A 13478-nucleotide genomic window follows, 5' to 3' on the forward strand; every position below is an offset into this window, starting at 1 on the left:
GGGGCACGACCTCCTCCGAAGAGGAAGAGCTGGAACAACACCGTACCCGCTCAACCGAGCAGGGAGAACAGTTCCCGAGGCGGGCGGAGCCAAAACCGGGCTAGTCTCCTCAGCCTCTTACCCCAACTCCTAAAAGGAATTCTCCTCAGAGAGGAGATAGAGGACGTCGACAAGGGGGACCTCCTCAGCAAAGTAAGCCAGCCTGTCCATCCTCACCTGTAAAGGGAGGACGGCGCAGGTGATGCATACAGGCTCCTCGATAGCACTGTCGCGAGCATGCAGCGGTCCCTGACACGCACAGCACAGTGTGTGTGCGTCCACCGCCGGGTCCAGCTCGCTACACCGGCAGGCTGACAGTGAAGTCGGCAACCGGGGTGCCGTGCTAGAAGAAGCCGCTCCTGTGGCTGAAGTAGGTGAAGCCATCCTTGTCTTGGTAGAAATCACAGATTGAATACTAAGAACTTTCTTGTGAAGAAAGAAGGAAGTCAAAACAGAGTATGACGACCTCTTTTATAGCCATGGTGCCTGCCCATTGGCAGAGGGGTAAACCAATAGGAGCGAAGCCAAAGCTTCACGATATAGAACAAGCTAATAGTTTGTTTTAGCCAGCAAGGTAGTAGATAAATGTAGCTTCCAAGTTGTGCAGCGACAAATTACTTTCACGAAGGGATGATTACTATGTCAATTAAATTACGCTAATGGGCTTAGAAAATACACTGACATACGGATATAGGGATATAACGATATCGATTCTAGTTAGAAAATGGGAAAATACCACCCTTAGTCTAGGGCTAGCTGGCCATGCCCTGGAGCAGTGTTAGCACCGACATTGCAGGGCTAGCTCCAGAAGACTTTTGACAAAATAACCAGTGTGAAACAGGGTCAAGAACAAACCATAGAACGTTTATTGTCCAATCACAAAAGCTGCCCTTTCACTTAATTTACATACGCTTGTGACACGCACCGTTACCGACAGCTTAGTCTGTTTTGGTCCTTTCACTCTGCAAAGTTTTGTTGTTTCATTATACCTGCTCTATCTTCGCAAAGTAGTTATTGCAGCTGGCTTTGGATGTAAATCCAACAAATATGTTGAAAGAATTAAGGTTGACTAATGTTTTTCTCTTTCTTTGCGTAGTTATGACAAAGTTGTTTAAGCAAATACAACCAGGTTGGGCATCTTGATAAGTCAATGTCATGAAGTCGTTAATTGAATCGTGGTAGCGTAACATTGATCATGTGTCAGTGATGTAGGCTACAGTAACATTATTCGCATGTTATAGAGAATGCAACATTTGCAGCTTATCATAGAATGTAAAATGGTATTGTGTTGTATTTGTCCATTAGCCCAGGGCTTAGGAACACAAGTGTGAATCCTTTGTCCAGGGTTGACAAACTCTTGTGTGAATACAAGCTAAGCTAACCTGGGGCCAGGTCCCCCCACTGTAATGTACAAGAGATACTTTATGCCGAAAAACTCTTCAGTACTGCTGTGAATGTATTGTACAAAATACTCAGGAGAGTTTGTAAAATTACAACTATAATTTGCAATCATGGGGCACTGTGCAACATCCAGCAAAACAATATATTGTTTTCCCTCTTTAACCGCCAATGCCACACACTATACTGTACATGGAATTCATATTGCCTCATTAGTCAACAGCTAGTGTTTTTTTTTGGATTCTAGCTAGTTACTCCATCTAAAATTTATCTGATTACATGAACATTATAACTGATAGTTTAGCTATTTTTAATTAGCATTTTAGATATTGTGTTATGAATTCCAGCCTCAGTAGCTAATCTATGCTCAGTAGCTAATTAATCCACTGTTTTCATTTGTACAATGCCTTGCTACAACAGGCAAATATTTAGTGGAATGCAATGTTGCCATGATTATTTCATTTAAAAAAACTACCTAGCAGAGTAAAAAAAAAAGGCAAATGTTAATGAGAAATGCTATCAACGTTAGCTAGCTAGTAAAGTTAGCTAACGGAAATATATTTAACTAACCTCAGTTTAAGGCAAAAAATTTGAATATTCTGCAATGGAGAAGTAACCTGATCTCCACCCGATAGGGCATGCATTTCACTTCCTGAAGACAACACTTAAGGCTGTAAGACCCACAAATAAACAACTGAAGACAGCTGTAGTAAAGGCATGGCAAAGCATCACAAAGGAGGAAACCCAATGTTTGGTGATGTTTATGTATTCCAGACTTCAAGCAGTCATTGCCTGCAAAGGATTCTCAACAAAATATAAAAAATTAGCATTTTATTTATGATTGTGTTAATTTGTCCAATTTCATTTGAGCCCCTGCAATAAGGGGACTGTATGAAAACGGTTGCAATTCCTAAATGCTATATTTTTGTTCAACCCCTTGAATTAAAGCTGAAAGTCTGCACTTCAATTGCATCTTGGTTGTTTCATTTCAAATCCATTGTGGTGGCGTACAGAGCCGAAATTATGAAAATTGTGTCAGTGTCCAAATATTTTCGGACCTAACTGTATATCAATCCTTCCATGTATAGCCTTTTTAGATTATGTTTATCGCTCTTTCCTAGAATGCTATTTTTTCATTCGTAGTTCCTTCCGTGTTTTGACCTTTTGCCTGCCCGTGTTTTTGTGATTTGCCTAGCCCTTGTGTACTTCATCCTATATTTTTGCCATTCCGTGTTTGACCCAAGCCTGTACCAGTGACTACTCTTCAGCCTACCCCTGCTATTTGTGGAAGATGGAAATTGTTTTCCACTTTTATAAAAGAGACTCAACATTTGTTCATATACCAGTTGATTACTTCAGTTTTAATTTTGTGGATCCATGGGAACAATCATCAAAATAAGACAGCTTACAAGTACAGAGACCAACAGAGTAGTGATATGACAATTGTTCTGATTATACATTATTGCTTTCAACTTTTTATACCCCAAGTTGTTAGCTCCCAAAATATTATCTCTAATGCTTTAAGATACATATAAGAAAACAAGTCATCATACTAATAGGAAAACAAGATATAACTCATCATGGCAACCATAGTTCTAGGTCAGAGTTAACAGACATCCTAATCTGAGCTACCTCTTGTCTCTGTCCTCCCCAAATGGGAGAAACAGAGGAGACACAGCCAACTTCACCATGAAGCCATCTGTAGCTGGGCCATAAATAAGATAGGTTGAGGCCTGGCGTCTTTGGTTGCGGCCATAATAACTTATAAGAACAGTGCATGCTAACCTAGGTCTTCTCCTGTCTGTGACATCCATGAATAGTCTAAAGCAAATACAGGCATGGTCTAACACAGTCCATTTATTACACTAGGTTTTGCAAAATACTGAATAAATAAGGATATAATAATTAATTAATTTCCCATGTATTAATAAAATTGGCACACACCGCAACGGGAACCACCACACATGCCTCCGTCTGGTATCATTACAATACACGGTACATTATATAACTACTGCTCAAAAGTTTGGGGTCACTTAGAAATGTCCATGGAAAACCACATTTTCTGTCCACTACAATAACGTCAAATTAGTCAGAAATACAATGTGGACATTATGTTGAATATGACAATTTTAACTTGAAACAGCAGATTTTTAATAGAATATCCACATTGGCATACAGAGGCACATTATCAACAACCATTAGTCCTGTGTTCCAATGGCACGTTGTGTGAAGCTAATCCAAGTTTAAAAGGCTCATTGATTATTAGAAAACCATGTTGTAATTATGTTAGCACAGCTGAAAAGTGTTGAGCAGATTAAATAATCCATAAATCCTGCCTTCTTTAGATTAGTTGAGTATCTGGATTATCAGCAATTGTGGGTTCGATTACAGGCTCAAAATGACCAAAAGCAAATAACTTTCTTCTGAAAGTCATCAGTCTGTCCTTGTTGTGAGAAATGAAGGCTATTCCATGCAAGAAATTGCCAAGAAACTGAAGATCTCCTACAACTCTGTGTACTACTCTCTTCACAGAACAGTGCAAACTTGTTTTAACCAGAATTGAAAGAAGAGTGGGAGGCCCTGGTGCACAACTGAACAAGAAGTCAAATACACTAGAGTGTCTAGTTTGAGAAATAGACACCTCACAGGTTCTTACCTGGCAACTTCATTAAATAATACCCGCAAAAATTCAGTCTCAACCTCAACAGTGAAGAGGCAACTCTGAAAGTTGAAAAAGATAAAACGCCAGATCTCAGACACGCCAATAAAAGGAAAAGATTAAGATGGGCAAAAGAACATTGACACTGTGTCTGAGCTGGTCGGATCACAAAAAAACTTTTTTGAGATAGAGACCAAAAACTCTGTCCCTCACCCTGGGTTAAAGTGTACATACAACCGCCATGCATTGAACAGTGTACCGTTGTGCTCATAATGTTGCATAACCTCTGAGAATTGATTATATACATTATCTCACAGAAGTGAGTACACCCCTCACATTTTTGCAAATATTTGATTATATCTTCTCATGTGTCAACATTGAAGAAATGACACTTTGCTACAATAGTGAGTGTATGGTAGCGAGTGTATAACAATGTAAATTTGCTGTCCCCTCAAAATAACACAACACCCAGCCATTAATGTCAAAACCGCTGGCAACAAAAGTGAGTACACCCCTAAGTGAAAATGTCCAAATTGGGCCAAATTGTCATGTGACTTGTTAGTGTTACAAGGTCTCAGCTGTGAATGGGGAGCAGGTGTGTTACATTTGGTGTTATTGCTCTCACACTGGTCACTGGAAGTTCAACGTTGGCACCTCATGGCAAGGAACTCTCTGAGGATCTGAAAAAAATAATTATTGCTCTACATAAAGATGGCCTAGGCTATAAGAAGATTGCCAAGGCCATGAAACTGAGCTGCAGCACGGTGTCCAAGACCATACAGTGGTTTAAAGTTCCACTCAGAACAGGCCTTGCCATGGTCGACCAAAGAAGTTGAGTGCACGTGTTCAGCGTCATATCCAGAGGTTGTCTTTGGGAAATAGACATATGAGTGCTGCCAGCATTGCTGCAGAGGTTGAAGGGGTGGGGGGTCAGCCTGTCAGTGCTCAGACCATACGCCACACACGGCATCAAATTGGTCTGTATGGCTATTGTCCCAGAAGGAAGCCTCTTCTAAATATGATGCACAAGAAAGCCCGCAAACAGTTTGCTGAAGACAAGAAGACTAAGGACATGGATTACTGGAACCATGTCCTGTGGTCTGATGAAACCAATATTAACTTATTTGGTTCAGATGGTGTCAAGCGTGTGTGGCGGCAACCAGGTGAGGAGTACAAAGACAAGTGTGTCTTGCCAACAGTCAAGCATGGTGGTGGGAGTCTGGGGCTGAATTAGTGCTCTCGGCACTGACCTAAGTTCATTGAGGGAACCATGAATGCCAACATGTACTGACATACTGAAGCAAAGCAGGATCCCCTCCCTTTGGAGACTGGGCCACAGGACAGTATTCCAACATGATAATGATCCCAAACACACCTCCAAGATGATTACTGCCTTGCTAAAGAAGCTGAGGGTCAAGGTGATGGACTGGCCAAGCCAGAGGAGAGCAAGGTCTCTAACATCCACCAGCTCCGTGATGTCATCATGGAGGAGTGGAAGAGGACTCCAGTGGCAACCTGTGAAGCTCTGGTGAACTCCATGCCCAAGAGGGTTAAGGCAGTGCTGGAAAATAATGGTGGCCAAACAAAGTATTGACCAATTTGGACATTTTCAGTTAGGGGTGTATTCACTTTTGTTGCCAGCGGTTTAGACATGAATGGCTGTGTGTTGAGTTCTTTTGAGGGGAAAGCAAGTGTACACTGTTATACAAGCAGTACACTCACTACTTTCACATGAAAAGGTATAATCAAATATTTGCAAAAAATGTGAGGGGTGTACTCACTTTTGTGAGGTACTGTATGTAGCATTTGTAAAGAAAACATGAGTGAGCAGGCAAAACGCATGTCTTTTATTTCTTATGGGATTCACATTCAACTGTAGGTCATAACAGAATGGCACAATAATAAAACAAAACATGGCAACAAAGAAAAAAAAGGAATTACCCCTGTTCAGAAGTCTGCATACCCTTAGGTCTTAATACTGTGTATTGCCCCCTTTAGCATTACTGACAGCATGCAGCCTTAAACCCCAAGGAGCAAACAACAGTAGTGTTGAATTTCAGTGGCTAGGAAAAACTCCCTAAGAAGGTCGAATTTTAGGAAGAAACCTAGAGAGGACCCAGGCTCAGAGGGGTGACCAGTCCTCTTCTGGCTGTGCCGGGTAAGAAATTAGGAGTCCAATTGGAATAATAAATAAATTTCTCTGGGCTAAATCCAGAGTCTATTTGATTTTAGACTAGGTCAGAAGTATGACCAGGTGGACAAGGACAGGGACAGCAACGGGCCCCCCAAACCAGGTAATCCGCAGGTGTGGACCAGGACCTCATCTCCTCCTAAAATGTAAAACTGGAGGAGACTGAGAAAAGTTAGTAGTGCATTCCTCATATCCCCCAGCACAATAATATAGCAGCGTAACACCTTGGAACTGAGACGTGGGGGTCCGGTGACACTGGCCCTACCCAGGGGAGGCCCCGGACAGGGCCCAACAGGCAGGAAATCAATCCACCCACATTGCCAGGCATCAGCCAAAGGGACACCCACCAACCGCAACCCCCCTGAACGAGGGCCAAGTATTGCTAGCAGCATACAGCCCAATTGCACAAGTGCGCAACAGAGAGTCAACAACAAGCCAGTGAATCTTCCCCCGAAAGGCATTGGAGGGAGGGCATCCCAGTGGCAACGAGAGCCCACCTGGCAAGACAGCAAGGGTGGACAGTATCAAGCCTACTGGTCACCTTCACGACCCCGGGCCAGGCTACACCTAATTATAAACCGTGCTGTAGAGAGGAGTTTTTAGTAGACACTTGAAAGTTTGCACTGAGTTTGCATTTCTAACGTTAATTGGCAGATCATTCCACAGGAGTGGAGCTCTATGAGAAAAGGCCCTGCCGCCAGCTGTTTGTTTAGAAATTCTAGGAACAATTAAAAGGCCTGCATCTTGCGATCCAAGGTTACGTGTAGGTATGTATGGCTGGATCATTTCAGCAAGGTAAGTAGGAGCAAGTCCATGTATTGATTTATAGGTTAAGAGTAAAACCTTAAAATCAGCCCTAACCCTAACAGGCAGCCAATGTAAGGACGCCAGGACAGGAGTAATGTGTTCAAATTCTTTTTTTCTAGTTAGAATTCTAGCAGCCGTGTGCAGCACGAAGTTTATTTATTAATTTGTCTGGATAACCAGAGAGAAGAGCATTGCAGTAATCTAGTCTAGAAGTAACGAAAACATGGATACATTTTTCTGCATCAGTTTTTGATAGAAAGTTTCAAATTTTTGCAATGTTTCGAAGACGAAACTAAGCAACTCTTGAGACATATTTTATATGTTCTAAAAAGGAGAGGTCAGGGTCAAGGGTAACGCCAAGGTTTTTTACAGTTTTTTGGGATACGACCATGCAGCCGTCGAGGTTCACAGTGAGATCTGCTAACAACGCTATTTGTTTCTTGGGTCCTAAAACGAGCATTTCTGTTTTCCTTGAGTTTACGAGCAAGAAATGATCTGTCATCCACTTCCTAATATCTGAAACGTATGCTTCCAAAGTAGCTAATTTAGGGGCTTCTCCATGCTTCATTGAAATACATAACTGTATGTCATCAGCGTAACAGTGAAAGTTTACATTATGATTTCGGATTACATCGCCCAGAGGGAGCATATATAGTGAGAACAATAATGGGCCCAGAACCGAGCCTTGAGTAACACCAAAGCATAACTTTGACTTGTCAGAGGATATGCCATCCACACTAACAAACTGATATCTTTCAGATAAATAAGATTTAAACCAGGCTAAAACATGTCCATGTAGCCCAATATGGGTTTCCAGTCTCTCTAAGAGAAGGGAGTGATCAATAGTGTCAAAAGCAGCACTAAGATCAAGAAGCAACAGGACGGATGCGGAACCTTTGTCTGACGCCATTAGAAGGTCATTTCTTACCTTCACTAGTGCAGTCTCAGTACTATGATGGGATCTGACACCGGACTGGAGTATTTAATAAATGTTATTTGTCTTTAGGAAGGCATTCAGTTGTTGGGAAACACATTTTTCTAAGATTTTTGAGAGGATCGGTAGGTTCGATATTGGCCTATAATTGTTTAATATGTAGGGATCCAGATTAGATTTTTTTAGAAGAGGCTTAATTATCGCCATTTTTAGTGAGTTTGGTACGCATCCGGAGGAAAGGGAGCAATTTATTATGTTCAACATTGGCTGACCTAGCACAGGAAATAGCTCCTTAAGTAATTTTGTTGGAATCGGGTCTAGCTGAGAGTTTGTGGGTTTAGAACTCATTACAAATTTTGTAAATGTGTCGAGCGATATGGTATCAAAAAATTCAAGTGTCCCCATTGACACCTGGTCAGGGAGGTTCAGGACATTTTGAGGACCATAACTATTTAAGGAGTCAGTTATTTGTTTTCTAATGGTGATGATCTTTTCATCAAAGTAGTTAATGTATTCATTACAACTAAAGTGAAGACCCACTTCACTTGCTAAGCTTTGCTTTTTTGTTAACTTTGCAACTGTATCAAAGAGAAATTTTGGATTGTTTTTGTTCGCCTCAATCAGGTTGGAGAAATAAGCTGATCAAGCAGACGTGAGTGATTTTCGGTATTGTAGTGTACTGTCTATCCAGGCTAGTCTAAATACTTCCAACTTGGTGGAGCGCCACTTTCGCTCCAATTTTCTGGAGGCTTGCTTAAGTGCTCTAGTATTGTTTGTGTACCAGGGAGCAAGTTTCTTTTTGCGTATTGGTGCAACTGTGTCTAATGTATTTCGCAGTATTGAGTTTAGATCCTCGATTAGATCGTTTACAGATTTATTTACTCTGTCGTTAATGAGCGAACTTGTAAGAATATCAAGGAATTTATTTGTAGTCCGAGAATTTATAGTACGGCATTTGAAACTCATTGTTTGCCCCCGCGACCCGGCACCGGATAAGCGGAAGATGATGATGATGATGATGATGTTTGGGGGGCTAGTGGATTTCTTGTTTTAACAGTAAATGTAATAAGACAGTCATCCGATAATCCAGGATTTTGGGGGTAAATTATTAGATCTACAATATCTATTTCTCGTGACAGGACTAAATCTAAGGTATGATTGTGGCAATGTGTTGGACCTGAGACATGTTGGATGAAACCCATTGAGTCAATTATGGCTTCAAAGGCTTTATGAAGAGGATCATTGGACTTTTACATATGAATATTGAAATTGCCAAAAATTAGAATACTATCTGCCATGACTACAAGGTTAGACAAGAATTCTGGAATCTCATTGAGGAACATTGTGTATGGCCCGGGGGGCCTATAAATAGTAGCTATGTAAAACGATTCATCGGCCTGGTTAACTTTCATGAGTAAAACTTCGAAAGAATGAAACTCAGTGATATGTTTGAGAGTAAATGTATATTTACTGTCATAAATATTAGCGACACCCCCTCCTTTTCGGGGGGCACGAGGGATATGATCACTAGTATAACCAGGAGGAGAGGCCTCATTTAAGGCAGTGAATTCATTAGGCTTTAGCCACGTTTCACATAAACCAATAGCATCTAGTTTATGATCAGAGATTAATTCATTTGCTGCAACTGCCTTTGGAGCAAGGGATCTAACATTTAGGAGTCCCATTCTGAGATGCGAAGTGATACAATCATTTTTATTTTTGACCGAGGTGGAGGAAGGCTTTATCTTAATAAGGTTGTTTTTGTTTGCACTACCTTGTTTAACTTTTCTCAGCCTGGAACAAGTCACAGTGGCAATAGGTAAAGCTATACTAACTACTCTGGCTATGCTATTGACAGACTCCACTATGCTAGCAGGCTGGCTAACAGCCTGCAGCCTGACCTGTACCCTATCTCAGGGTCATTGTCGTGCTGGAAAATCCAAGTGTGTCCCATGCGCAGCATTTATGCAGAACAATGCAAATTATCTGTCAGTATTTTCTGATAACCTGCTGCATTCATCTTGCTGTCAATTTTCGCAAGATTCCCCGTGCCTTTAGAGCTCACACACCCCCAAAACATCAGTGAGCAACCAACATGCTTCACAGTGGGGATGGTATTCTGTTCACTATAGGCCTTGTTGACCCCTCTCCAAACATAACACTTATTGTTGTGACCATAAAGCTCTATTTTGGTCTCTTCACTCCAAATTACAGTGTGCCAGAAGCTATGAGGCATGTCAAGGTGTTGTCGGGCATATTGTAACCAGCTTTTTGTGGTATTGGTGCAGTAAAGGCTTCTTTCTGCCAACTCGACTATGCAGCTCATTTTTGTTCAACTATTGTTGTTTTCCAGAGCAGCCTGTATTTCTCCTGAGGTTACCTGTGGGTTTTTCTTTGTATCGCGAGCAGTTTGGGCTGAAATCTTTCTTGGTCAACTTGGTCAGTCTTGGAATCAATAGATCCCTGTTTGTTTGTTTTTTACACTTAATTGATTAAACAGTATACTGACTTGCATAGACTCTGGAACGTCTTTTTATATCTTTTTCCATCTTTATAAAGTTCCATTACCTTGTTACGCGGGTCCTTTGACATTCTTTTCTGCTCTACATGGTTCAGTATCTAGCCTGGTAAAACAGTTTCATGCATTATCAGTCATATTTTCAGAATCAAAGCCAAAATGTCACAGTTTCTGGCAGTGTATGCAAACTTATGAGCACAACTGTAATTAGTCCATATTCAAGTCAAGATTCAACAAGCAAGCAAGTTTATTTATATAGCACAATTCATACATCGAAGCAATTCAGTGTGCTTTAAAAAATAAATAAAAATGAAAGGACAATAACATAAAAACAAATACTCAAATATCAAAACAAATGAAAACATCATAATAAAAAATACAATAAGAAAACATAAATATAAGAAATGGGATAAAAACATACAAAGCTATAAGACTAAACAGTGTGGTTAAGTTTAAGTGCTCAGTCATAGACACGTGAAAAGAGAAGTGTTTTTAACCTGGATTTAAAAATGTATACGTTTGGGGCACGTCTAAGATCTTCTGGTAGTTTATTCCAGTTTTGAACAGCATAAGTGCTAAACACAGCTTCTCCATGTTTATTTTGGACTCTGGGATCTACTAGCTGACCTGTGTTCATGGATCTAAGAGCCCTGCTCGGTTTATATTCATCAAACATATATATTCAGGTCCTAAACCATTCAGAGATTTATCAACTAAAAACACCACTTTGAAATCTATTCTGTAACTGACTGGAAACCAATGCAAAGATTTAAGAACCGGAGGGATGTGCTCTGTTTTTTTGGTCCTGGTTACCATTCTAGCAGCAGCATTCTGAATGAGTTGCAGCTGTTTTACAGTCGGAGTCCAGTTGAGAGGCCATTACAGCAGTCAACCCTATTCGAGATAAAAGCATGGATGAGATAGAATGCTGTTTTGGTGACCACTTTGCTATGAGTGTTAAATGTGAACACCAAGATTATGCACTTGATCCTTGGTTTTAAGGGCCCGAGAATCCAGCTCTTTACTAATACTTGTTCTTTTATTTTTGTTGCCAAACACAATAATCTAATGTCTTGGTTTAATTGCAGACAATTTTGGTTCATCCAGGTATTTATATGCTGTATACAGTGACACAGAGAGTCTATTGAGCTGTTATCATATGGTTCGAGAGCCATATATATTTGAGTATCATCGGCATAGCTGTGGTAGTTAATGTTGTTGTTCTGTAGAATTTGGCCCAGAGGTAGCATATTGAACAAAAGCGGTCCGAGAACTGATCCCTGCGGAACTCCGCATGTCATAGCCACCCTCAGATTCATGATGATCAGTGGTGACAAAGTACAACTTATGGTTGTATTTTTTTACAGATACTCTAATCAGGCAGTGACACTAATAGTCCATGACATACCATGACTGGATATCTAAACCCCAGCTGTAGAATATGCAGACACCATAGCTCGGAACCAAGGGCCTTTTAAATGAAGCTCATTGCAGACTGCATGACTGGTTTGCAGCTTGGCCCCAATTCTCCTTGCTGTGGGAGATTCACTGGTATATTTTTATGTATCATCATATCTAGAATTTTAACTGTTATAGTGGGTATAACCTGAGATTAAAGGCGCAGAGACAAAGCCCCATTTATAGAAACACAAAATTATTTTCCTGCCCTGGTGTGGAATCTTTCCTGCTCTGCTTGTGGCAATATGAATGCCATACACTACTTTCAATAAATTAAATGGCCCTTGCCCCTCACTTTGGAATTACTGGTACATTTTAAAATAATCATTTTATTATATTTGTTGATTCAGTTCCAATAATTATATTTATATCAGATTGGCAAAGACAGCACTGAAAAGTGAGTTTAAAAAAACAAGCATGTTATTGTGTTAATGGTGTATATCATTCATGCATTTGTTTTTAAAGTGTTAAATACAATTCTGGAGGGCCAAATGTTAAGGTAAAATCTTCAGTGTTCATGTAAAAGCTTTCATATGTGATGCACCAGCCAGAGCATTCCTGAAGAACATTAAGGATCACAATAGTTACTCGGGTTGTGAGAGATGTGAGGCACCAGGCACATGGGATGGAAGAGTAGTCTATAATGCCAAAGACACCTTTTGAACCAGGAACAGACCAGGACTTCAGCCCAGTCTTGTACCACAGCCACCAGAATGGAGAGAGACCACTCACCAGATTAGGAGTGCACTGTGAGTGCATTTGTTTTAGATTATATGCACCTTGTGTGTTTAGGAGTTGTCAAATGTTTGCTTTCTTTTTTGATTTGAAGTGTCAACTTGCACCAAGGCAGAGAAAATAAATCTCAGACCGGTTATAGATGCTGAATGGTGCTATGCCTAGTGAATTTGCAAGGCAACCAAGATCATTGCAAGAACTGGACAGGCAGTTTCTGCTGTACACAGGACTAGTGGTTTTATGTGGGGTGATATCTGAGGATGTCTACAACCATTTCCTGTCACTGTCCGTTGTCATTGCAATCCTGTTGGACTCCAGCAATGATAGAAGAAGGGCATCCCTCAGGTATGCATGAGACCTGCTGAACTATTTTGTGGACAACGCCTCCCAGTTTTATTGCAACACATTCACTGTTTACCATGTACATTCAGTAAAACACTTGCATGACGATACTGCCACCTTCGATTGAACATGACCAACTGGGAAAGGAACAATTAAACAGCCAAGCTGACTGACAAGGAGTTATTAAAAGAGAATGATAGAAGATTGGTAAACATTTTGAAATTGTATTAGGGAATGTAGATGACATTAAATATTTTATCAAGGAATTTGATGGAACACAAGTAATTCTGTACTTACTAGCTTCAGACAAAGGAAATCCATCTGCCTGTCCAAAAAAATAAGAAAAACACAAACAGGTGGTGAAAGAAGAGATTTCAACTGTGGTAGAAGTTCAGGT

The sequence above is a fragment of the Esox lucius genome, chromosome 10, assembly GCF_011004845.1.
Source record: "Esox lucius isolate fEsoLuc1 chromosome 10, fEsoLuc1.pri, whole genome shotgun sequence".
Taxonomy (NCBI): domain Eukaryota; kingdom Metazoa; phylum Chordata; class Actinopteri; order Esociformes; family Esocidae; genus Esox; species Esox lucius.